Here is a 26,589-nt window from a genome sequence, read left to right as displayed (position 1 = left end):
TGACCCAGTTTACCCCCCTGGGTCCAGTATACACTTGCAGCCCCTTCCCCACTTGGAATGTCAGGTTTAGGCTCTAGATGTGTTTGCAGTTATTAACCAGATTTATTGAGATATGATTGAAAATAGAAATTGTATGATTTCCAGGTATATATATACAATTAGAGAATGATTGCCTTAATTAAAGCAATTTCTACATGCTTCACTACCCTTGTTATCATTGTGTGTGTGTGTGCGTGCATGAGAGGTGAGGATGTGTCGTATCTGCTTTCTTAGCAAATTTCAAGTGGACAGCAGAGCATTATTGAGTATAGTCACCACGTTGCCTGTTAGATCCCCAGCACTCATTCATCTTATAACTGAATTGTACTCTGGCCAATGCCTTCCAGTTTTCTTAGAGATTTTAAGGTAATGGGAAGCCCTTCTTTCTGGAAAGATAGCCTTGCACTTTGCACATTTGGATGCAGTTACAGGTGGTTCCCAGATGCCTCGAAGTTGTTTTATCCTGGACCCTGGGTTAAAAATACCTTTATGAAAAAGGGTCCCCAGTATCTTTGAAATGTCCTGTGCATGGCACTTTACAGCTCGGAAATCACACCCCTTTTCCCTGCAACACATGTAGCAGTCCCTTCTCTCATTTCTTTTGCCAGCGTCTCCTCCTCCAACCTGGTCTGTGTACCTTCCTAGGCAGGCAGCAGATACACATTCCCCTTTACCTATGAGGGTCAAGGGCCAGTCCTGAGTAATTCATACCCAGCTGCACAGCTTGGGGGCACTGGCCCTCATGTATCCCACACTTCTGTGCTTTTGCCTCCGTTCCTTTCCACCATCTTCCATTTGCCAGTAAGTTATATATAGCTCACGAAGATTTTATTTCCAGCTTCGAAGTGACATGTGCTGTCAGCAACACCACAAAGCACTTCATTGATTTTTTTAAAGGGGGTGTAGAAGAGGAAGTAAAATTGCCTATTTGCCCAAAGCCACGTTCAGTGAACTCAAATCCGACTCCATGGGACTCTCTCCTTTTCCCAAGAAAGTGGATTTTCACATTTGGAACACAGGTGGCCTTCAGGCTGAATGGCCCTGTCTACCTCAGATTAATTCAGTCAAAGACCCAGCTCAGGGAGCAGGAGGGCTGGAGCAGCCCTGGAGCCTGGAGAGCACTGTGGAGAAAGAGCAAGGGTGGGAGGAGAGGCAGTTTCTGACTGCTTCGGGGGGCCTTGTCTGAAAAGGGTAAGGGATCGTTTTTCTGTCTTGCTGCATGTCAGGACAAAGGCAGGTGGGGAAGGTGTTTCCAGGAATCCAGATCCTTCCCAGCAGAAGGGAAATCACAACCAGAGCTTTGCAACTCGGAGACCAGGGACCGTGTTAGGTATCGGGGGAGACTGGCTACTTTTTTATGTTTGTAGCTCAGGAATAATTAAACGGAGCCCCGGACAACCACTGGAAAGGGATGGACATGCACAGCATAGAAAAAGGAAGGCAGGATAACCTGGCCTTGGAGGCCGAGCCTAGGATGCAGAGCTCAGTGCACAGTGCTGATCACCGAGGGACCTCTTATCTTTGTTAATGGGCTGAGTAGCTTCCTTATCCTGCACTGCCGGAAACAGCTGACATTCAGAGTTCTTCCTCAGTACTCAGGGATCCACAAGCAGCCCCTCTGCTGTCTGGGGCAATGAAAGGCACTGTGATGGTACCCATCAGATGGACAAAAAAGCTGGGGTATGATGAGACCAGGTCACCGTGTTAGGTAAGTCAGTAGCCTCTGTGCCTTGTTACCTCTGTGAGCAAACCTTGGAGTGGGAAGTAGCCCCAGGATAGAGGAAAAGGAGGTAGGGAGAAAGGGAGGGGGAGGGGGAAGGGGGAGGGAAGCGAGAGGGAGGGGGAGGGAGAGAGAGGTTCTGCTTCAGTAGCCAGCACTGAGCCTGCTCAGGCTGCCTGTTACAGAAAGAGAAAGCTGAGGGAGAGAGAGAGAGAGAGAGAGAGAGAGAGAGAGAGAGAGAGAGAGAGAGAGAGAGAGAGGGAGAATGAGAGAGAGAGAAGAGAGGGAGAGAGAGGGAGAGAGAGAAAGAGGGAAGGGGAGAGAGAGGGAGAGAAGGAGGGAGGGAGGGAATGTGAGACCTTGAGCTGGTAGGTTTCACCTTGACTTTTATCACTTTGGACTCTAAAAAGGAAGAGAAACAAGAGCTAATTTGTGCCCTGACCTTTCAAGCCTACTCTGAAATCTCCAGCACTGGCCTAATTGCCCACCTCCCTGGAGTTGGCCAATCAGTGGCCATGTTTCCTCCTTGGAGAGGCAGACAGGGTAGGGGCAGAGGGGGACCAGGAATACTGTATGGTCAGAGATGATTTTCCTAGCTCCTGCCCTCCCACTTTTCCTTAGACAACTTTAGCAAGCTGGAGTGGCAGACGGGAAAGGAACTCCATTTACACAGTTCCTGTTGCATAAACAATGGATTTTGTGAAGGCATTCCTCCTGCTCGGTCTTGGTTGCTCTCTCTGCAGTGCTGTGAGGAAGGTCTGTTTTCTCCACGTTACAGATGAGGAATCTGAAACGATCATTTTGATTTACTGGTTGGCTTTGATTTCCCCCGCTGGAGTCAAGCTCCCACGGATGATGACCTTATGCTTTTTATTCATGGTCCTGTCCTCAGTGGCTATTACAGTGCCTAGCATGCTGCACGTGCTGAGAAAATACTTGTGGAATAAATGCTTGGGGCAACTTCCTCAGAGCTGGGCATTGTAGTTTAAACTGAGGTCTGTGTAACTATATGAAGCTGTATATATGAGGTATGAACGAAATAATACAGTGAACTTTGAAATTGAAAATATTATTACCACACTGCCATTATTCCCCTCAAAGTACTTCCCCTTGCTTAGAACACACTCATCCCATCATTCTTGCCATTTTCTGAAGCAATTCTGGAAGTTCTTTTTTGTGAGTATCTTTATGAGGTGTGATCAAAAATACAGTGACTGCTGGTGCTGAGTGCCATTCAATGGACAGGCAGGCTCATAAAAACATTACAATGCGTCCTCATCCACCTTATTCCCCAGATCTGGCCCCATGTGGCTTCTGGCTCTTCTCCCACAGACAAGATGACCCTAAAAGAGAAACATTTTTAATCTTTGCAGGATTTCTAGGCAGCCAAGACAGCACAGCTAAAGACAGTCACAAAGAGTGCTTCCAAACTGCTTCAGAAAGTGGCAAGAGTGATGGGGAACTGTGTTCTAAATCAGGGGAATTAATGGCAATGTATTTTTTACTGTAATATATTAAATATTCACTGTGTATTTTTTGTCACTCCTTGTATTCATTTCTGGGCTCTCCAGATGGCCAGAATCAACTGAACCGAGGCCCCTGTGCCTGGGTGGGGTACAGTCACTCCCTGGGAACAACCCTTTTGACTATGGCATTATTATTCAATTCATCTTCAGTAATTCAGTTCCAGCCACATAGCCAGCACTGTCCAACACCAAAGCAAGAAAAAACGCAGGCATCACCTCTGCAGTTGAGAAGTACCTTTCACTAGAGATGTGAAGTTAAGTGAACACACCAAGGAAGTGCATTGTCTCTGCTGAGTCTTGGATTCTTCTTGTGTAAAATTAGGAGTTAAGATTTTATTAGATGCCCTCTTCTCACTAGACTGCAAACCCTCTAAGGGTCAGGTTTTCCCAAAACAGACCCCCAGACGAGCATTTGGGGGAAGTCAGAAACCTAAGAGAGGTCACTGCCGAGGCATCACCATGTAGGCAGCCGACCAGGACATTGTTTCTCTTCCGACCTCAGGGGGAGCCTTTCAAGCCTGTGTCAGGACATTCCCACTGCAGGTTCGAGAAGCTGGGCTCTGAGCCACTAGCTGTCATCCTGTAGTGGTCTGTGGTGGTCTTGGGCATAGATTTCCTGGCCCCAGGCCCCGGTCCAGGGTGTCTTGTGGCTGGAGAGCATCCTGAGGCAGAAGTCAGGGAGCTGTCGGTGGTGTGGAGATTGTCAGCAGTCCCCTCCACTCCCTCCTCATGGCCCGGGGGATCGGGGCACAGAAGTAGCAGCATCTGTCTGAGGCAGGCACTGTCTTCGTTTCACCTCATCTGTATCAACAAGTAGGAGGGGCTGGAGAGTTTGGGTTGAATGAATGAGTGAATAAATGAACCCTAGCTTTCCCTTTCCCCAGTTCCAGGACTTCTGGAGCAACAGTGACCACTGAGCAGCAGTGTGTAAAGAACTGCTGCTCTGGCATGGAGCAGGCCAAGGGTGATGAGGGCCTTAGCAAATATGGGGCCAGAAGGAGCTAGGGAAGCAGGGGCCTTCCTTGGAGGTGTGAAGGGTGGGTGGAGTTTCTGGAGGCCGAGGAGAGTGGGTGACAGTCAGCCAGGTGTCCCTGGCTCGCACAGAGGCAAAATGGCTCCCTGCTCCATGCCCACCTGGCCACACGCTGAAGGGTGCTTGGGCCTCCTCTTGTTGCCCGGGCCTGGGCTTGGCCTCGCTGGCTGGTACAGCTTCTGGTGCTCCCGGAGTGGCCTCTGTCCTGTTCCAGTGCCCCTGGCATGTGGACCTCTAGCCTCTCCTTGCCCTTCTGCCTGGGAGAGACTCCATGTGAGTGTGGGGTCCTGCATGAGTGCCCCAGACCTGGCTCTGCACTTAGGGGCTCCTCTGCAAGGTGGGATCAGATGGTGCTCACCTCACTGGGCTGCTGTGAGGATAGAATGAGCAAATCTGTGCCTGTGGCTGGGGCAGGGCCTGGCCCACAGGTTGGCGGTAGCTGTGGCTCAGTCAGGGCTGTCACTTCTGTGTCATGGTGGCAGCTCTGGGCATGTGACAGACACTTCACCTGGCACTGCTTGGACTTTTATGTTTGTTTTTTTGTGTGTGTTGGACTGAGGATTGAACCGAGGCCCTCCACATTGAGCTACATCCCTAGCCCTTTCGTTTTATTTTTTATTTTGATACAGGGGCTTGCTGAGTCGCCAAGTCGCCTAAGGTGGGCTTGAACCTGTGACCCTCCTGACTCACCCTCCCAGAGTGCTGGGATTATAGGCACATGCCACCATGCCTGGCTTGTACTTTTGTTTTTATAAATGCTGCGTGTTGTCTCTGAGACCTGCCCTTGGCTTCTCAGGTAGATCAGCCTCAGGCCTTCTCTGCTGGGCGTGGTTTTCCATGTGGCCCTGTGTGGAGCAGGGGAGGAAGCCTCAGCATCTGGGAGTGTGTGAGGAAGGCAGAAGGAATGTTTGGCTGGGAGGAGGTTCCTGATTATGGGGTGGCCTGGTAGGGATGCTTTACCTCCTCCAGCTGTGTGATCCTCACAGTTACTCACCTTTCTCAGGGTGGAATGTGGCTGGGGTCTGAAGAGGGCTCTGTTGTGCCTACTGCTAGGGTTGGGAGAATTCAGGGAACATGGCAAGGCAAGTCCCTGACACCTGTTTCCTCAGTCTCTGTCCTGTGAAGCCGAAGAGGATGGGACAGTGAGGCTGGGGGGTTGGGTGTAAGGGACAGAAGGAGTCAGATGGTGTCTGTGATGGACCCTGTTCTTTGCAGTGATGCGCTGTCTCTTGCTCCGAATGTGCTTTCTTGTTTGCGCCTAGACCACGACCTAGTTTGTTATTTTCTTAGAGTGGTGCAGAGATCAAAGGGCCTAATGAGTGAGAAAGTGCTCTGTAAAATATAATGAGATGTGCGTGTAAGGTTATTACTGCTGTTGCTATTATTTTTGTCCAGCAACCCCTTCCTTTGCTTTCAGTGACATCCCCGATTTCCCTTTGGGGCACTGCCCTCCTGCCCTGAGTTCCTGGGATTTGGATTAGGTGACCTCACCACCCTGGGTTCGGGAGACCTCTGGGTGACCTCCCCGCCCTGGTTCGCCCTGGACAGTTGTCAAGTTCTATTTCTCTGGTTTGGCTGTGGTTTAGCCTGGGACTCAAGTCACCTGATGGTGTGTGATCCTAGGAAGAGGGATTTGCTTTCTGTTGTGATTACAGACTGACGAATCCTTGTGGGGAGCGGTTTGAGGCAGATAAACTAGTTGCATGGGCTCTGGAATCAAGCTGGGGTCCTTCGTTCAGCTCTTTCATGTGCTTGTTGGCTTAGTCTATTCCTGATTCTAAGACCCCACCTCCTAATGCTGTCACACTGGAAATTAAGTTTCAACATATGACTCTGGGGACATCTTCAGACCACAGCATTGGCAGAGTGACCTTGCAAAGATTACTTAACCTCCAGATGCCCCACCTTTATCATCTATAAAAAGCTCCCACTCTGTGGGTGGTTCTGAGTTTTAAATGATGGAATGTTGGGAGAGCTTTTAGGATATTGTCAGGATGGAGTAAGCAGTGGTGAACGTTAGCTGATACCAGCTGTTAGGTTAGCCTGCAACTGTAAGCAGGTATTGTGAGCCAGCAAAGATCCCAGATATGGGGACACCGGGTCCTGATGCTATCACTTAGGCACCTGGATCCATCCCTGACTGAATCCAACCAACCAGGTCTCTAGGATTCCCTGTTGCAACCAGTTACAGCTGAGTTTTTGAAACTTGCATCTAAAAGAGTCTTTACTCTTGCACTTATTGTCGTTTCCATATGGAAAGGCTGTCTGTCACTACCACATCAGAACTTTCTAGGATCCCCTCTCTTGGGGCTAACGTTCAAATTCCTTCACTAAGCCTGTGAGTTTCTGTGGCCTCTGCTCTCCAGCCTTTCCGCAGTGACAATGCCTTCAGCCCTTCCCACTCCTTCCTCCTCTGGGACTTCCAACCTGAGGTTCCTGACCCTGAGTTTACTCTTCCCTGCTGGATTCTCTTCCCCAGGCTCCCACATAGAGCTCTTGAGCTCTGTGTGGATTTGTTGTCCCCTGTGTCAGGCGCCCATCCCACCAATGATGGATGGTCCTGCAGAGTTATTTCCTTCCCTGGCACCATACCTTTGCTCCCAAGATGTAGATTTCCTCAAGGGCAGGGACATCTTCGCTAGGAGTACAATAGCTCTGGACCCCAGGACTGCCACCCAGGGTGTGTTCATTGTACAGTCATAGAATGACTCACAAAAACCCAAGGGAGTGGGGAGGAAGAGATGAAAGGCAGTGCGAAGTGCCAAGGACTTTGATATGCTGAGGAGCCTAATGCGGCTTGTTAGAGAGTCTAAGCTCTTGGGTGCTGAAGAGCGACTGAGCTTCCTGTTGGCTCTCTGCTGGCGGCTGGCATGGCCTTGTCCTCAACAATGAAACCAACTTCCACCTGACAGGTGTTTGATTTAATAAAAATCCCTAAACTCATATCAACCCTGACATGCCTAGGGAATAAGACTGCAAATTAAAGAGATGGAAACTCCACTCAGGTGCAAACCAAGATTTAAAAGGCCCTGGTCCCCTTATTTGTAGAGTGTGGATTTGCCTTTAGCCCTTGGTTGACAGAGGGACAGCTCACCGGCCCTAAATACTAATGAATCTTGTGCCATGTCCTGGCTCTCTGCATGGGGTGCCTAATAAATGTTCCCACCTTTCTACAGGGAAATTTCTCTCTCTGCTAATTGCTGTCAGCATCCATCAGTATCAAAGTGAAAGCAACAACTCAGTCAGAGGGACCTTGGGGCTCAGCTCTGTCACCAGGCGACAGTGTCTTTGGGAGGCCCAGGGAACTGTGAGGGGCTGTCCCTGTGGGCATCTGCACTGTGGACAGCCAAGACTCTAGATCAGCAGCTTTCAGTCCATGCTCCCTGGAGACACAGGACCCTGGAGCAGCCTGAGCAATGGACCCAGAGGTCCCAGGGTGGCTGAGCTATGGGCGGTGGATTCCATTAGCCCAGCCCCTGCTTATCTTTTATATCTCAGATTAGCTTTGAAGGTTTTGTCAGAGAGGTTCTGCTGAAGGGAAAGAAAGGTTTGAAAATGCCAGATCTAGTCCCATCCTCTCTTTCAAGAGGTGACAGACACAGCACAGGGAGGGGGAGGGAAGGTGAGGAGGAGGTCTCACGGGTCACGCAGAGGTTGCACTTCAGACTGAGGCCACTCCAGAGATAGCATTTTGTTGATGCTTTGTTGTTGTTGTTGTTATGTTTCTTCCAACATCCCATCTGCTTGTTTCATATCTCGAGGAATGCTCCAGTGCTCACCCCTGTGTGAGGCTCAGAGCCTGCAGGAGAGCAAGGCGGAGCCACCCCAGGGCTGGGCAGCTCATGCAGCAGGCTTTGGTCAGCACCTTCAGACTTGCTCTTTTACTGATGGAAAACCATGTGTGGGGGCACAGGACAGATTGAGGCAGCGACCCCAGTTTCACAGAGCTTAGGTTCCAGTGGGGGAATGGTGAGGAAACAAACACGTAAACACATAAACAATGTGATTATCGGCATCTAGGGCAATGCTGGGAAGCAGCAACTCCTCCGGGTGTGGAGGAGACGCATGGCTTAGGGTGGGCATTGTGTGGAAGGCCTGTCTTCTGAGCTGGGCACGGAGGGTGAGAAGCCAGGCAGTTTGTAGCTGGAGCTGCGTATTCCGGACAGCACCCTTCCACGGAGTCCAGTACCATCCCCAGCAGCTGAGTGCAGTCTGCTGCCGCTGCCATCTTCCCTCTTCCCCAGGTCCCTAGCTGGGGCCAAGCCCTTTTAGTGATAGCACGTCTGAGACCCCTGCTTGAAGAACTGTGCTCTCTGACAACAAGCACCCGGCCCTCCAGATTATACTGCCCATTTAGGTCCACGTCTTTGGGTTCCATCGCTCCGCCCCATTCTCTGCTTTGTGCCCTCGACATCCTCTTTGTTATCTTTCCCCTTGTGGCACACTGTATGTTCTGAAAATCATTGTGGAAATCATTCTTTGCCAACAGTCACATGTGATAATTGTCCTGGCTGATCCTCACCCTACTGCAAGTGGAAGAGGCTCCTTGCCTTATCTCCCTGGACTGTGCTTTGGAACACACTGGAGAGGCCTGCGAGGCACTTCGGACTGTGCCTGTAGGGAACCTGGCCACAATGTCAGGTGGGGCCTCACCCAGGATGGACCAGCCTTCTGCACTCGGCTACAAGTTCTTACACTTGGGAAAGGGCTTCCTCCTCTACACTGCACTCACCCCTCCCGACTTCCTTCTGGCTGGTGTACTGGTTTGTGTAAGTGGTGAGAAGCACCAGTGGAAATCTCCTCTCCCTGCCCCCAGATCCTCTGTTTCTGCACTGTCTTCTTTCTCTCCCCCTCCAGGGGCTGAATGGCCCCAGCTCTTCAAAAGGGCAAACTCCCCTTTGTGTTCTGGACTGCAGGACTTCACTCCCATGCCTGGGGTTGCTCCTTCAGAAGGATCCTGTGTTCCAGCACATCCTGCTGCCACCACGCTCTCCCCCAGCTCCTGCTGCCCTTCTTTGCCCTCGTACAGGATCACCTCCTTGAGGTCTCTTCTATTTCCTCATCTCCTTTTCCATCTCTTCTGGTTGGGCTGAATCACCTCACCCTGTGGAAACTGTTTTGTCAGGACCTCATTGCTTCCAGCCTGGTGAGTTCAAAGGTCTCTCCGAAGCTACCTTTATTTCCTAATTGCTTTCACAGGGCTCATGACTTGGGCTCCTTGAGTCTGTTCTTGGCTTAGGCACTCAGCTCTTCTAGGTCGGTGCTTTCCCCTCTCTCCCAGGCTCTTCATTTCCTTTGCTGGACCCCGCTCTTCCACTCTGGGTCTGAGTGTGGGCCCCTCCAGGGCTCAGTTCTGGGTCCTCTTTTGCTCCTCACTTGCATACTCTCCTGAGGTGACCCCATCCACTTCCATGGCTTTAAATACCATCTTCATAATGACTTCCAAATTTGTATCTCCAGCTCTGACATCCTTGCTTCAGACTCGTACATCCTGCCTCTTGACACCTCCACTTAGATGACTAATGGGCAGCTCAACTTAATACATCAGAAAAAGAAAAAGTCTTAATTTCCCACCTTACTTCCAGGGTTGTTCTTCCCTTAGTGATTCTGTCTTAGTAAATGTCACCACCATCCTCCGAGTCACTCAAACCCGAGTCCCGAGACTCCTCTGTAATTCGTGGCACCGCTTCACCCTGACTTGCAGCCCACAGGGGTGTGAGACAGTGGGTGCCCTCCTTACACAAGGGTCTGGGTTTGTCCACGTGCCTCTGTCTCCCTTGCTGCTCTGAATGCCCCCACCCTACCTTTCACAGCGGGGCCCTGACAGGTCTCTGTGCTCCCCACTTTGCCTTTGATAGTCTGTTCTCCACCTAGCAGACTAACTGCTCTTTAAAAAATGTAAATCAGCTTTCATCACTCACCAACTTGAAACCATTTTAAGACTCCTGCTCAAAGGCTCTTTTTGCAAGCTTATTCTTACTCGCTCTAGCATTCTCGGAAGAAGCCCACAGTCCCTGAAGGGTCTTTATTGGAGTTTCCTCAGAGTTTTATACATTGCTCCCATCTCCTCCTGATATTTGGGGTTCAGAAGACATTTTGGTACAGGAAAGTAACAAGCACTTTGAGGCCAGGGTCCCTGAAGCTGAAATCCTAGCTCTGGTACCCATGATCTCTGTGATTTGGATAAAGTCCTTCTTGCTCTAAGCCTAAGTTTCCTCATTTGTAAAGTGGAACTGATGATTCTATTTTATAGCATGACCTTGGGTGCTAGATTGTGTCCAGCCTATATAATCTAACATTGGCTGCTTCCCTCTTCAGGTTGCCACAGGGAGTCAGGTTTGACATGGGGAGTCAGCCATTCTGGAGAATGGGTTGGGGAACATGGAACAGCTTAATGAAGGGGGCTGAGTGGGGAGCAGAGTAAAGCCATCCAGGTCCCATTTTTTTCTTTTCTTTTTGCAGCCCCTTCAGCAGAAGTAATGCTGTTACTAATCAGGAGGCAGAAGTCCTAAGGCCGTGGAGGACAAAGGGGAATAAAAATGTTCTATGAGGGTAATAGTATGGATCTGAAAGGTCCGTGATGGGGAGTCTCTCACTGTGTAATCATCACCCGGCTGTGTCAGTGCCTGTGGCAGGAAGGCACGTTGGAGGCCTGCCAAGAGGTGGGATGTCACATCCACAGAGGAGGCCTGCACACAGGTCAGGCCCGAAAAAGTGACAGGCAGCTTCTGCCACAAGCACAGTTCTGTTCTAGCTGCAGGCAGGGCAGGCAATGGCAGGCAGAAGAACCAGGAAGGGAGATCAACCTTCTCTGCAGCCTCTTGGGGTCAGGCAGAGTGCTGGGCACCCCACCAGCTCACAGCTCCAGCCATGCCAAACAGTTCAGTTCTCTTATATGACCAGGTGAGGCTGACCACCTGCCTGGAACACACTGCCCCTCCCCTGCTCCTGGGTTCAACCCTAAGTTTCCTTAAGGTTGGCTCACATGAGATACTCTCCACGGAGCCTTTTCGTCTTCCCCAGACAGGGACAAATGTCTTTCTATGTCCCTGTGTCCTTCATAGCTTCATTCTGTCTTATCCTAGCTTGATTTGCTCCTCATAGTTTCTGAGCTCCAAGAAGTCAGAATCTGTGTCTTTTTTCCCATCTTTCTTGCTCCAACACTTAGCACACTGCTTGGCAGTAACAGTCGCTCACTCTGTACTATGTAATAAATTTCTTTCTTTGGTACTGGGGATTGAACTCAGGACCTTGCACTTGCCAGGCAGGCTTAGTGCCACTGAACTATATCCCGGCCTTGTACTATGTAATCAATTTCTAATGCAGCTCTTATGGTGAATCTGATATGTAGCCTGGGAAATAAGCACTGTAACCTCCACATCTCAAATGAAAAATGGCATGATAGCAACAATATAATTGCTGATGAGCCAGTGCTAAGGAATCATGGAACTTGAAGTGGAATCATTATTATCATAGAGATTAGTTTCAATTTACTGAGTACTTGCTATATGTTAGGCACTGTGCTTGATTCTCACATGCATGATTTCCTGTCTTCCTGGAAGTAAGTTCTCTCTTTCTCTCTCGTTCTGTCTCTGTCTCATACTGGGGATTGAACCTAAGACCTTTGCACGGAGCTATATTTCCAACCCTTTAAAAAATTTTAATTTTGAGGTATTATTCCTATTTCATAGATAGGAGAGTTGAGGCCTAGGGTGGCTTATCACCTCCCCAAAGTAGTTAGAAATGTGGTGGTGAGATGGGTTAAGGGCAGATGTGTTGGGTACTCAAGCCCTGCTCCTTTTGCTGTAGCATTCTCTCACTCAACCTCTTATTGGGAGGCAAGGTGGATCTGAAACAGGAACAGTGAAAGGTAACTTTGGGGAGTCCAGGTGTCTTGAAAGTCAGTGTCTGATATGGGCAGAGGATTGTATAATCTTTGCAGACAGTTTCCTGACTGTAGCTTAATCAATAATAGAAAATTATTAAGAGAAATGTTCTTAAGGAGGGCTGGATGGTCAGCACAAGAAAGGTGGAAATTCAGAGAAGCAACACTGGTCAGTGTGCAGAGCTTTGGGTATGCATGTGAATGCTCCGCCCGTGTTGTGCTGTTGCTTGCCAGCCTTCCCTGCTGTGGTTTAGACTGCTGAGCACAGGGTCTTCACTGAGGCCCCCGAGCATCAGGCACAGGATTGCCACACAGGAGACACCTGAGAAGTATGTCTGGGGACACAAACACACAAGTGAACCAATCATCTTGTTACTAAAGAGATGTTTTCTGCTCCGTGACCAAATATTTCATTGGATTTTTCCCAAGTGGTGGTAAACTATTTCTGTTATTTTTCTATGTTCCATGCTACTCCAGTAGATTTTTTTCATTAAGTTTACTGGTATAGTTTAGGTATACAATATGATGACATTTATTATTGGAAATTTATACCTGTATATGATATATTTTGGTTCTTGTTTTTCCCCATTCCCCTTTCCTCCCTTCTACCCCTCTATCTGTCCCTATTTATAAAAGCTTTTTTTCCATTTCTTCCCTCTTTTCTCATATTTTTGAAGGAGACTTTTTGAGGCAAATAGAAATACGGTAAGTTGCACATATGTAAAGCACATAATCAGTAACATTTTGCCATACGTATTGCTAAGATCTGAATGTGTTTGCCAATACTTGTATGTTGGAAACTTAATCCCTCTTGCAGCAGTTTTGGGAGATACCTTTTGGAAGGCATCTAGGTCATGAGAGCTCACTGTGCATAAGTGGATTAGTGGTGTTCTAAAAAGGATTTTAGAGAGTTTGGTCCTATTTGCTATGTGAAGACACAACCTTCCTCCCCTCTAGAGGAGACAGCAACAAAGCACCATCTTGGAAGCAGTGAACATGTCCTCACCACACAACCACACTTGTCAGTGTGATTTTGGACTTCCTAGGTTCCAGACCTGTGAGAAATAAGCTTTTGTTCTTTATACATTATCTGGCCTCAGGTATTTTGTTATAGCAGCAAAAACAAAGACAAATGTATGTACACTGAAACTGTCATCACAATCAAGGTAGCAAATGTGTTAATCGTGCCTCTGGATTTCCTTGTACCCTTTCATAATTATTCTTTTCTTTCCCTTCCTGTTGCCTTCTCTTCTGGAAACTACTGGCTCGCTTTCTTTTGCTATACATTCATTTGCATTTCCTAGATTTTTATATAAATAAGCCGTATAGTATGTCTCCTTGTCTGATTTCTTTCACACAGAATATTGAGATTCAACCCTGTTGTTAAGAGTATCAATACTTGTTTCCCATTTATTTCTAAGTGGTGTTCAATTAGATACACATGCCAGAATTTGTTTATCTGTTTACCTATTGATGGACATTCATGCTGATTCCAGCTTCTGGCTACGACTGTGAAAGTGCAATGAACATTCACATACAAGGCTTTGTGTGAATGGATCCTTTCATTTCTCTTGAGTAAATGCCTAAGAGTAGTATGGCTGAATCATATGGTGGGTGTGTTTAACTTTTTAAGACATTGCAGCTGTTTTCCAAAGTGGTTACACTATTTCACATTCCCACCAGCAGTGTATAAAAATTCTAATTCTTCTCCATCCTCACCAGCCCTTGGTATGGCCAATTTAAACAAGTATTCATTTGAAAAGGTGTGAATCTATCTTATTGTGATGTTAATTTGCATTTCTCTAATGACTGTATAATCACCGGGCTAGCTAGAATGAGGGACAACTTGTCAGACTGTAGATAGTACACAGAAAATATGGGCAGATCCTGGGTCCATCATAGAGTCATTGAGAAGTGACCTAACCAGCCCTGGAAAACTCATATTGAGACTTGGATACTGTGAATGAAAGAGCATTCCTTATTGCCTCAGCCATTCCAAGTTGAGTGCCTTGTCTCTTGTAGTAGAAGGCATTGTAACTTGTTACTAGGTTTATCCAGCCTCACTTTCCACAGGCTGGAATGAGTGGAAGCAACAATGACCTTCAGCCTAGAAAGTCTCACTGGTGTAAGGGTCTTGGTAGAAAGCACAATTTCTTAAATTTCGATAGCTTTCTGTAGCTCTTATATCTTCCTTCCAAGGCTTGCGGATTTTTGTTCTATAGATGAAGAAACTGATGTCATTTAAGTGAAAGTGTAATAACTTTGAGATAGCAGCTTCAAGTGTAACTTCAACTAGGATATTTTGATGAAGCAGCAATCAAAACCCTGATAGTAAAAATTCAGGTGTGAGCCACAGCGGAGGTAAAATTTGTGGAAAATTAGGACTATTTGTGAATGCATGAGAAATATCACATAGGATATTTTGTGCTATGTTTATATAAGCGAATCTACAGCTTAGAATCATGGAGATTTTCCTGGATTTCTATGGGCTCTGATGGAGAATAATTTTTTTTTTTTGTAATTTCAGAGTAGTGTATAATTTTGCAGAAAGCCTATGGATGTGGAGCAGACGGAAGCTGCCTCTGATTTGGGAGAGGCAGTCCAGCCTGACCGTCCTCTTACTGTGAAGATGTCTCTGCTACTCTTGATGGGTCTCTGGGATAACGAGATGTCTTGGGTTAGACTTCCCTGTCACACCTCTTAAGATGGGGACTCATGTACAGGTGACTCCTGGAGACAGTGCTGTCAGAGAAGCCAATGAGGGAATGAGGGAGGGGAAAGGCCAACAGGGATGGCACCCCAGTGAAGTCCTGAGGAGAGCATCTCAAGCTAGACCCCAAAGGGGTCCCAGGCACTCTCAGCCAGAGAGTGGTCATGCATCTAGTGCAGCAGTGGCTGGGCCCTTTCCAGCCCTAGGGCACTTCACTGTGAACTCCAGGGACGTTCCACTGCTGTGAGCACAGGACAAAGTGGCTCCAGCACTCTAGGGGGATCTTCTTCAGAAGCTTCAGTTTTGGGTTGCTAATAAAAATCACACAGAAGCTTGGAGAAATGTGTGCACCAAAGCAGTCTGAGAGTTTAGGGGGGCACAGGTGTCTTCCAGGGATGGACTGCGTCTTTGGGGGCTTGGAAGACTAAGATTCAGGAGCACTCTATGCCCCCTGCAGGTGTGAGGTGTGGAGTGGGTGCAGATGCAGATCTGAGAGGTGAGGATTACTGTGTGAGCCCCGGCTGGCCCTCTCACCCAGGACACACATGTCTGGGGCAGAGCAATCATCCTGAGCCTCAGCCTCTCACCTGTGAAATGGGATCAACCGCATACCGACTTGCCAGAAAGTGAGTGTGAAATCAGATTCTGTGTTGTATAAGCTGCTTAAACTTTAGGAATGGATGGCTTCTAAACAAAGGCACATCCCGAGATGCTAGTGGCATCTGTGAGGATGGGAATCTAGTCCTGCTGTAAACCAGATGATTTTGGGGGGAAGCTGCCGGGGGAAGGGCTGAATCCAGATTTGGGTTTAGAGAAGACCTGACAAGCACAGGACACTGGTGAAGGAAAGCCTGAAACAGGTCCCCTGTGCCAGATGTTGTCCTAAGAGATTTGCACAAATTGTTTTGTTGACTCTTCTCAATTGTTCTATAGTGATTATTACTTTTGTTTCATAGATATGGAGACTTCTCTTTGTGCTGGTTGATCTCGATTGTTGACTTGATCGGCTTGAGAGATGCCTAGAAGATTAGTAAAGCTTACTTTTGGTTGTGTCTGGATGAGTCATGGGGTTATGAGCTGGGGGACCATGGCCATTTGTCTTGGGCTCTTTCCCTGCTCTCTCCTTCTGAGGTGCCATGAAGTGACCAGCTTTGCTCCACCCTGCCTTACCACCATGCTGTTTCTGCCTTGAAGCAGGCTGACCGTGGGAGGAAACCATTGAAAGCTGAGTCAAATCAAACCTTTCCTCTTTTAAGATGTGGGTCTCAGGTATTTTGTCCCAGCAATGGAAAGCTGACCAATATACCCTCAGATGGAGGAAGCTGATATCTCCTGTTCTTGCTCTGTGCCCTCAGCTGTGTCCCAGCTGAAGCACAGGGACAGCTTCCCAGGTTCTCTCACCTTCTGGCTCTTGGTTAGGTGTGGCAGTGGGAGGAGACAGCACTTGTGAGTCTATGCTGTGGGTTGGCTGTGCCCCTCTACAGAAGACCGTAGTTCCTATCAGGCAGCTATCCCCATACTGTGGCTTTTCTTTTTGGCCTTTGAAGCCTTGGGCTGGCAAGTGACCCTGAGTGTCATTGGCCTTTCAGGTTTCCTTAAGTCCTTTCTTGATCTCAAGGCAAGTCCTCTGTCCACTCTCTTCACATCACTCAGCCTGAGTGCAAGACAGGCTTCTTTCCAGCACACAGACCAAGGGAGTGGCCAAGCCATATGACGAGAAGCTATGCAGTTGGATGGGAGCCTAGGTCACTTCAAGCCTGTGCCTTTTCCATGACATCGTGACACTCATGTCCAGCTATGCATGGACAGCCACCAGCAGGCTGATTAGCCCAAGTTTCTCATTCTTGTCTATGTCTGACATGTCCTTGGGTTTCATCAGAGCAAGGAAAAAATTACCATTCAGGGAGCTAAGAAGACCTTGATAGTGTGCAGTGAGGGTGACAGATGGCCTGTCATTCAGGGCCTGCACGTGTCACGTCTGTAAAAAGTGGCTGCCGAATTCTAAGAAGGGAATCCCCTGGGGGTCTACCCCAGTGTTGGCCAGCTGTGGGCATCATTAGCTGTAACAGATGGAGGGCCCTGCACAGCTGAGCTGGCCTTTGCGGTGACAGCCCTTCAATCAGGGTCAGACCGTGTCCCTGCGCTCACCCTGGTGGAGCACTGTGTGGCCGAGGTGGTAAGGCTGCCCCATGGGCAGAGCCCTACTTCCCTCTGCGCAGGTGCTCAGCCGCTACAGTGCTGAAGTCCAGGGAAGCCTGGGGCTCTGTGGGGGTTCAGGGCCCCCAGAGCAGGTTCAGGCAGGTCAAGAAGGCTGCAGGAGGAAGGCTCAGGGCTTCAGCGGAGCAAACTCTGTGGTTACGAAGACCCAAGCAGATGCCTCTGCTCTTAGGGGAAGAGGCTCTTGGTGCAGAGGGGAAAAGGGATGTTAGAGCATAAGGGAAAATCACCACCACCGGGTGATACTGCACACTTTTATTCATTTTTCAGGACAGCTTGGTGCTACGCTGAAGGAAGCCAGCTTTGATATATAAAAAGTAAAATACAGTTGTGCATATTCATGGAAAAAAGGATGCAGAGAGACAGGGAACAGAGAAAAGAAATGGAGACACAGAGACAGAGGAAATAAATGAACAGAGACAGCAAAGTAGAGGACTTAGGTCTGCTCAGAGCTCTAGGGCTAAATAAGCCGATGTGTGAGTGGGCACTGGGCGGTGGGCCCTGTGAAGGGACAGTCCCAGGGCAGGCCAGCCCAGCCCGGGGAAGGTCACTGCTCCTCATGGACTCCTTTCAGTTTACTTTGAAGGAAAGGGCTAGCGGATCCAAGGAGAATATTGACAAGATCAACTTCATAACAAAAGCAAAGTTGATTTGTATGTTTAATTTCTTGAATGATACAATGAAGTTTATATAAAATTATCTTTAAAGTTGTGTCTTATTCTCTTTCTGTGCATCAGCTGATGAAGAGCAGAGGAGCAGTGCCTGAGACATCAGAGCAGGTGTTGTGTGTCACTATCATCTGGGTAAAAGGCCACTTTGGTGTGGACTTGGGCATGGAGTCTGACCTGATGCTTGCAGCTGCCTCTTGCAGATGGTACAGCCTTGGCTGTTTGCTCAGTTTCTCCCCTGTTTCTTTACCTCAAACACGTTAGAATGTTACTGAGGGGTGATGAGATTGTGCATCTCCAAGTGGGAGGCAGGTTAGGGTTAGAGAGGATGCAGACCGACAAGTCTACTGACTCCCGGTCTTGGATGACCTTGTGCCGGAATCTGGTGAGGTTCTGGGGGAAGCTGGCTCCTCTCCTAGGTTTTGTCCTTACTTCCCCAAGTCCAGTAGGAAAAATGAAACAGAGGCCTCGGCTGCTGCAGCAAGGCATCCCACAGCTTGTATCCTCCACTTTTTCCATGCTTAGGGCTCCAGCCAAAGGAGTAGCTGTGCACAAACCACAGAAAGTACACACGATGGGGCAGGTATTTTATGATTTTCAAAATGTGGGGCCTTTGTCAAAATGAGTTGGATACTATACCTTCTAACAGTGGCCAAAGTGGATCCTGTCACCTGCCCTCCATGAACTGAAGGAAAGCCGGACAGCCCTGATATATCCACCCACTCGGGGTCTAGAGCAGAGAAACCACACCCAAAGAAGCTGGGAATGGAGAGAGGAAAGGAAGGCTGATAGTGGGGCCCTGTTTGTTAGGCCTACTTAATGGTACTGCCATTTAAGCCCCCTCAGTATTCAGACAAATTTGATAGCACTGGACATCAAAAAATTGTTTTCTTTTCAAGGAGCTCTTAGGTCCCAAGGCCAGTATTTCTTGGTCCCTCTTAGGGAAGAAAGACAGTTTTTTTTAACAAGTCAAAAAGTGCTAGTGTATCCCTCTGCCCTGTGGTATTCCCACTTGCTTCCCATGCATAGAATGAAAAGGGCTGCTACAATAATTCATGTAAGAATTAGTTGTATTCTTTTTTTTGGTACTGGGTCCTTGTGCTTGCAAGGCAGGTGGCGGAACCACTGAGGTAAATCCCCGGCCCTTCTTTATAAAAATAGAAAAAGGCAACAGTATCCCCTGCATAGTGCTACTGGTTTTCATTTTATTTTCTTCATCATTGATTACACTTTGCACGTTGGAGTTTTACTCACTTGAAACTATCATCCCACACATTATCTTGCTTTCTCTTATAGGAACTTTCAGAAAGCTTCTTCCACTTAAAAACAACAACTCTGCCCTTCAGACCCAGGGCTGCACCAACCCTCGGAGACCTTGGGCATTCGACCATGGTTTATGGCCAGGGTGTCAGAGAAGGCATTGTGAAGAGGGAGGATGGGAGGGTGTCCACAGCAGCAGGAAGAGAACAGGGCAGGGAGGGGATTCTCAGAAATACAAGCTCTTAAGGGCAGTTGTCTTAGTTGCTTTCTTGCCACTGGGACAAAACATTGGATGCCCATAACTTCAAGGAGAAGAGGCTTATTTGCCTCTCAGTTTCCAGTGAGTTCAGTTCGAAATTGGCTGTCTCCCGGGCAGAAACAGCATGGTGAAAGGGCCTGGTAGAAGAAAGCTGCTCAACCCATGGCAGGCAGGAAGAAGAAAGAGAAAGGAGGAGCAAGGACAAGAACGCACCCTCAAGGTCACCCTCCAGTGACCCAGCTCTAACCAGGGTCCCCCTTCTGACAGCACATTCAGCTGCTGAGCTCATGAATGGTGAATGCACCGATGAGTATAGCACTCTCGTGGTCCAATCACCTTCCAAACGCAAGACGCTTTGGGGGAACTTTTTAGATCTACATCATAATACAAGTCCTGAGAAGTGCACATGCTCCATGTATGCTTGGGCATTGCTTTGTAGACCAGTGTTGTTCAGAATGTCGGTCACAGTGGGGAGCTGACTCTGCTGGGGGAGGCTTGGGACTGGGGAGGAATACCAGGCCTTTCCCACTGGCTGACACCATCCAAGGGACACCTGGACCCGGGTATGCCTAGAGCTCAGACTCCCTCCACATCTCAGCGCAGGAGTCAGTGAGGCTTTTTATTATGTGTGACTGAAATTGTTCTACTAGTTTAGAAGTGAGGAGAGCTGCCAGGGAGATGTGAGTGATGGCTCTTGGGTGGGAGGACCCACGGTGAGGGATTGGACAGCACTGGCCGATTCCTACCTGTCTGAAGCCATCAAAAGAGTTCCCAGGTAGAGTATAACGGGGTAGAAAGAGCAGGCAAGTGGGAGTGAGAAGTGGGTGGTGCCTCAGCTTCCCCCAGAAGGGTGCCTGGGCTCCCGGCAGGGGAGCTGGCAGAAGTGAGGCTGCCCTCCTTCCCTGTCTTCCTCCCCACCAGGGGCTTTTGGGCCTCGGTGCTTGGTGCTTCAGATGCGGGGCCAGCATGCCCCTTTTGTCCTCCTTTCCACTTGTGTCTCTCCTGTATCTTCCCTGAGCTTGTGTGAGGGCCCCAGTCTCTGCCTAGTTAAGTCTTCGTTTCTTCTACCCAAACCCTGGCAATGCCACCTCCCCTTCTTCCCACCTCTGAGGAGGATGTGCTCAGAAGCAGTTGAGCTGACCACTCAGGAGAGGACATCAGCAGCAGATTTTCCCTGGCAGCTGCTTGAGGCAACAGGAACAAGAAAGCTGCCTATACCTGAGAGAAAGCCAAAACTCTTTAGTTTTAGTATTTTGTTTTTAAATAAAAAGGTTTGAACAATCCCCCACATATCCTCTTCTTAAGTGGAATAAAATTGTAAATGGATCTACTTCCCTGGGAAGACCGTTGCTGGAGTCTTTGCTCTTTGCTTTTATCAGGGAGTAATATATTTTATATTGTATATAAGTATAATCCTACTTATTACACACTGGGCATAGTGTCAGATATTGGGGACATGAAGGTAGGTAATATAAAATCCTTGTCTTTAAGGAGGTCCCAACTCATCAGGAGGCAGGATAGGAGACAAATAGGTCAGTGGGGGATTGTTGGAAAGAACAACCCAAGTGCAGTTTAGGGTACCCAGGGGCACAGAGCGGGGCTGAGCTGGTCATACTGCTTGGGAAGGGGTCTGGGAGATGTGGAGTCTCACCTGACAAGCACAGGGAACAGTAGGAGTCAGTCAGGTGCAGAAGGGTGAGGTGAGCAGAAGGAGGGCTTGAGTAGAAGAAACAGCTGCCAGTCAAAGGCTCAGAGGCAAGAAAGAGCATTGCTTTGGGCATTGAAGTCAGTTTTGCTTAGTTCTCAGGCTATTAGTCTTTCTAGGAGGCCCACTCTGGGAACTTAGTAGCTCAGTGTGTGTGTAAGGAAGTAGAATGTTATCAACCAGCAACTTTATGACATTTGACATTTTATAAACATTTTCAGAGCTAACATCTCAGTGAGTCTCCCAATGATACTATGGAAGAAGTATGTCTGATTTTGTTGTACAGTTTCAATTTCACATTTGGGAAAACTGTGGCTTAAGAGATGTCCATGCCTCTTTCTTCTGAGCCTAACAATGTTCCATGACTGATTCACAATTGGTGTGTTTTCTATTGCTGGGGAACAGATAATATAAGTGTAGCAGTTTTAGACCACACACCTACTGCCTCACAGTGTGTGTGAGCTGAGTTCTCTGCTTCACCGTGCTTTCAGGCTGCAATCAGAGGGCTGGCTGGGCTGTGTTCTTGTCTGAATGCTTGAGTGGAGAAGAATCTGGTGTCAAGCTCACTCCATTGGCAGAATTCATTTCCTTCACCTGCTTTGTAGTAGCTTGCTTCTTGAAAGCCAGCAAGAAGACTAAGATCCTGGAACAAATCTGATATCAACAAAGAGTATTAAGTAGTGTGATCTAAACATGGGAGTGAATGCCATACTCTGTGGCATATTCTCTTGGTTGGAAGAGGCTCTGCCCGCCCCCAGGAAGAGGGGATTACACAAAGATATCAATACTAGGAGGAGGGGCCTGGGGCTAACTTCCACCCCCGAGTCCATGTTGGTCCCTTCTCTGGCACTCCTTGCAAGCCTCCAGCCCTCCTCCAAATTGAAGCTTTAGGAACCTCCCCCACTGCCTCCTGCTCCATTTGCAGGGCTGATGGCTTTCCGTTGCCTACTTGCATTGTGGTGCTCACTGTGAGCTGCTGAGCGGTCACCATGGATCAGCAAGTCCCTCCCCTTCCTCTCCTTAGCCCCCTCCCCAGTGCTCTTTCTCTCTTCCTCCCGAGCCTCCTCATTTTTGCCTTCCCTGCTGCTACCCACTGATGAATGATTTGCTTCAAGTCCCAAGTTTGTTGACAAACTTGATCTCTATTCCAGGCCTTATTCTACCATGCCACCACCTCTCTAACTGTTCAAAACCCAATAAAAAAACACTGTGGATGTTCTTGCTGGGACCAATAGGATTTAAAGGACCAGCTCTCCATAAAACATAATGGCAATGGTTGATAATGTACCATATTTAATTATGCTTTTTATTTCTCACTGAACTATCATATTCAGTATCCCAACCAGTTCATTAGCACACAATGGATTGGGGCTTCTTATAGATGAAGTAATTGGGGGTCAGATAAATAAAATGATTTGCTTAAAAGTGCAAGGGGAAAAAAATCTCAAAGCTGTGACTCAGTCCAGGGATTTTGACTGAAATGACGTATAAAATGTTAATGGCACGATGACTCCATGTCAGACATCACTGAGGGAGCAGATGCAAATAGGTTCACTGGTTTAAGCCCTTGTGATGGAAATAGAGTGCTAAGATTGTAAATATAGAGCTAATTGTTAGGTTCAGAGATGGAGTCACGTGGAGTAGATTTGGGGAATGCAGAAGAGAAGTACCGCATTCGGGAGGAAGTGTGTCTTTACAGCGGTCACATGAAGACATCAGGAGTTGGTAGGCAAAGGAGGAGAGTGGTCAGAGCAGAAGCTTGCAGTGAAGATGGCAGCAGGATGGATTTGGCTGAATTATGCAAGTTCAGCATCCAGCTGGAGACAATGACAAGTGACAGGGAAGGCGCCTCTCCTTGCTCTCTTACTCCTGTTTCTGCAGTCTCTTCTCTCATCAAGGCTATGCCTCTGCCGTCCTGACAAGGTCTCCTCCTCTCCTGCCAACCCCACTCTGTGGTCCCCTTCCTCCTGATCATCAGCTTGTCTCTCCCACTCTGCTTCCATGACTGTCTTCCTCACAGGGTGGCTCTGATCCTCACTTTCCCACCCTCTGGCTGGGTCAGGACTGGTCTTGGTGAGGCCACTGTGACCACAACTGGTGGAGCTGGCAAATCCATGAATGACCTCATTTTATGTGGGTGTTCACCATGCCAGGACCCCCTCACTCTCCTGACAGTCTCCTCATGAGATTCCTCTGCTACCCTCTCCTGACCATTGTCCCACATCTTCTGATGCTCACCATGAGTCTCCTTTGTTGTGTTTTCTTCCCTGTTCTTTGGAGTCCTTCAGGATTTTATCTCCCTCCAGCTCAGGAAGAGGGAGGCTCAGCATGTGCAAAGACTCGGAGGTACAGAATACTTTATCATATGTGGTGACATGGCAAAAGAAGACCTATGTGACAAGAGCTCAGTTGGTGAGAGGGCGAGTCTCAGTGAATGGTGAGGAGACAGGCAGAAACCAGCTCGTTATGGATCTTATAGGCCATTGATGGGAACTGCAGTTGCTGGGTGAAATTGGAACTCTCTGAAGATGACTTGGAAATGCAGGGGACTGACACGGTTGTCTTGGTGTTTTAGGAGATTGCCTTGGTTGCTCTGAGGAAGCCACACAGGTTGAAGGCAGAGAGGCCAGATTGGGCACTTAAAGGCAAAAAGGACAGTGTTTGCTAATGGATATACTAGGAGGCCAGACAAGAAAGTGTCATCCCAGGCATTCATTATTCCATTAATGGCACAAAATGCTTCCCTTATCTTTTAAGACCAAGGCCAAGGCAAGGGCTAAAGCCAGCACCTAACAGATACAACAGCCTATATAGGTGGGAAAACAATTTATTGCTTACTTAGCGAGTGAGAGGCAAAGCAGCTAGGGTGCTGGCTCTCTATGGTCCTTGTCACACACACAGGGAGGGGACCTCCCATACCACTGGGGCAGGTGACAAGGTTGTGGGCATTGTTGCTGAATGCAGCCATGTGGTTTGACAATCTTCACTCTCAGGGAAGCCTCTGACCTCACAGGACCCAGTAGTCATGAGTGCTATGGATGTGGAGTGGGTCCTTGTAAACCACCCATCTTCTTGTGCTTGTGAAGGCTCACAAAGTACCCTGGCAACTATGGCTTGAGTGAGGCTCCATCTGCCTGGGATAGGAGGAAGTTTGTGCAATCACCAGGACATCCTGGGGGTGTCTCCTCCATTCCTTAGTGTCTTGTATTATAATTGGGATTAATCTGATAGCAGACACATGGCACTTACTGTTCTAAGTGCTTTGCGTATATTAAGCCATATATTTAATCTTCATAGCAAGCTTGTGATGTGGGTTCTATTTTTAATCTCTATTTTCAGATGAGCCACACAGAGAACAAGCAATTTGCCCAAAGTAGCAAGGAATGGAGCTGAAATGGAACACATGAACCCAGGCATTATGTTAGTTTTGTACACTATGATCTCCTTGGGGATAGAAGACTGCGTGACACATACCAGAAAATAAATATCAAAGAATTAATTGAAAATTAAGATGGAAACTAATAAGATTTAAGGCTAATAGATATAGGGAGTGAAGGAGTTGAAGGGAGGAGGGTAATTCCTCACCTTCTTGCTTGGTGATTAGAGTATTTGTAGTGTCACCAAATGAGATATGGTATTAGGAAAAAAATTAATCTGAAGGGCAAGCTGGAGCTCACTTTTAAACAGTTTGTTCTCAAGATGTTTGTAGACCACTTGTGTGGTATGGAGATGTTTAAAGCATTATTGAATAACTAAAGAAAAATGGGATACATTTACTTCTTGTAGGATCCTCTGGGAAATATCAAAGATATAATCAAAATTTGATGGTGCGGTAAAGTTGAGGGGAGAAAAGGCAGAAAAAGAGAGGAAGTGGAGAAGCATCCCATTCGCATAGCACTTTGTTGTCCTGTCCTGTGGTAAATCTCTTTCACAGCACTGAAGAGGAAGTGGAGTCATTGATGAGATTTGAGGAAGCTATTCTGGTCTTGACACTGAAGGGGTAGGGTGTCTGGCATTGAATCTATTCTGGTTAATAGTTCTTTCCAATTGTTCTCCCAGTTAGGCAGTGTTTCATCTCTCTGCCATACTGGATTTCCTTATTTTTTGAATGGTTTCTCCCTATAATAACCTGCTTTCCTTACTTAGCAGAAAATGCTGTTCACCTGCCTCTTGAATGATGTCTATGTGATTTTGGTAGTGAGAGGCCCTATTGAGGCAGACACGAGGGAGGAGGATGCAAGATGTCTGTGGAGACACAGTTGTACATGGATTCCTTAAAGGGGCATGGCTGGGTGGCAGTGAACTCCACAGAGAAGAAAGACCTTTGAAGATATATATAGTTCCTCAAAAGGGAGAGTGAAAATTGCACTGGGAGCTATATTCCCACTATCATTTCTGCCCATATTTCCCTCTCTTCTTATCAAGGGAGGTGGGTTTATGTGATGGGGGGGATTTTAAAATTGAGAGAGAACTTGAATGATTAAAATGGGAAACTTTTGGTTAACCTGAACTATTTTTGTGAATCGTGCTTGAAATGCTGTATTTCTGCCTCTATGTGGACTCTTGCCTTTGGGAAAATTGGAAAATCTCTTAAACTACTGTAAGCCCAATCAGCATTTGTCTCCACCCACCCTGCTAAGCCTAGGGACATAAGTTTAGAATCGAGGATGACATCACCACTAATATATGTGGTTCTCATTTTAGTCACACAGCAGTGTAATTCCCCACATATCCTCACTCTCTCTTCCCTTTGCCTCGATGGCTCACTTTACCTAAGTAGGTCAAGTATTTGACACTGCTGATGTGGAACTTAAAGAAAACAGGATTCCCAGCTCACACAACAAGCTCCATGAAGCTCAGAAGGACCCACTGTGTGGGAGGTCACATTCCCGCTGCACACATACTGCGAGGCAAATACGCGCTGGTCTACAGACACCCCTGTCATGGAAGGAAGAGACGGGGACAGCAGTGTGGAGGCCTGGGCCCTGGCTTAGTCCTGGCTCACTCGAGCTGTCCATCTAACACAGGGAATCTCTCGGGGGCTCAGTGTCCTTGTCTGTCAATTAGCAGAGCCAGCCTGCCTGCCTCCCAGGTAGTGGAAGGACTGGCTAATCTGTCAGGTTCTGTACAACTCTAGAGCAGAGCTGTAATTATACTGGAGGCATCTGAACCTGAAACCTCATATATAATTGCTTCTCTCCACATGGGAAATATGATGAGGCATTTGCTCATTTCTTTTACGCATCAGGGAATAGCAGTTATCTAGGGGCATCTGGCTTGGCTTTTAATCATGCCCAGGTGCTGTAGGAGGCTGGCAGCATGGAGCCTTTTTAAGTGCCCCTTCATGATCTCCGTGTGTAGAGACAGAGATAAGATTATTTACACCCCATTCCATTATTCACAGTCTTCTTGGAATGTAGTATTAAATAATTCAGAGACCATACAAGCTTTGGGGATTGATGGTAAAGCTGATAGTTTTGCAAATACAGCACCAGCAGGTGCAGAAAAGCCCAGTTCCCATACAAACGCACATAAGAACAATTGCTGGGTACTACGTATCTATCAGA

At 47.8% G+C, this 26,589-nt stretch overlaps 1 long non-coding RNA gene across 1 annotated transcript in view; it reads left to right on the top strand.

Moving 5' to 3' along the window:
- The first annotated feature begins 222 nt into the window (after window positions 1-222).
- The window catches only part of LOC147830245 (uncharacterized), a 229,923-nt gene continuing 203,556 nt past the window's right edge, over window positions 223-26,589 (top strand). The window contains exon 1 of the long non-coding RNA XR_015441277.1: window positions 223-1,747. This is a non-coding gene — a long non-coding RNA (uncharacterized LOC147830245). The remainder of the gene's footprint in view (window positions 1,748-26,589) is intronic.

The sequence above is a fragment of the Heterocephalus glaber genome, unplaced genomic scaffold, assembly GCF_053883595.1.
Source record: "Heterocephalus glaber isolate CG9 unplaced genomic scaffold, H.glaber_assembly_v1.0 deba00000281, whole genome shotgun sequence".
Taxonomy (NCBI): Eukaryota; Metazoa; Chordata; class Mammalia; order Rodentia; family Bathyergidae; genus Heterocephalus; species Heterocephalus glaber.
The sequence above is the reverse complement of the archived record's forward strand: the minus strand, read 5'-3'. Positions and strand labels throughout refer to the sequence as shown.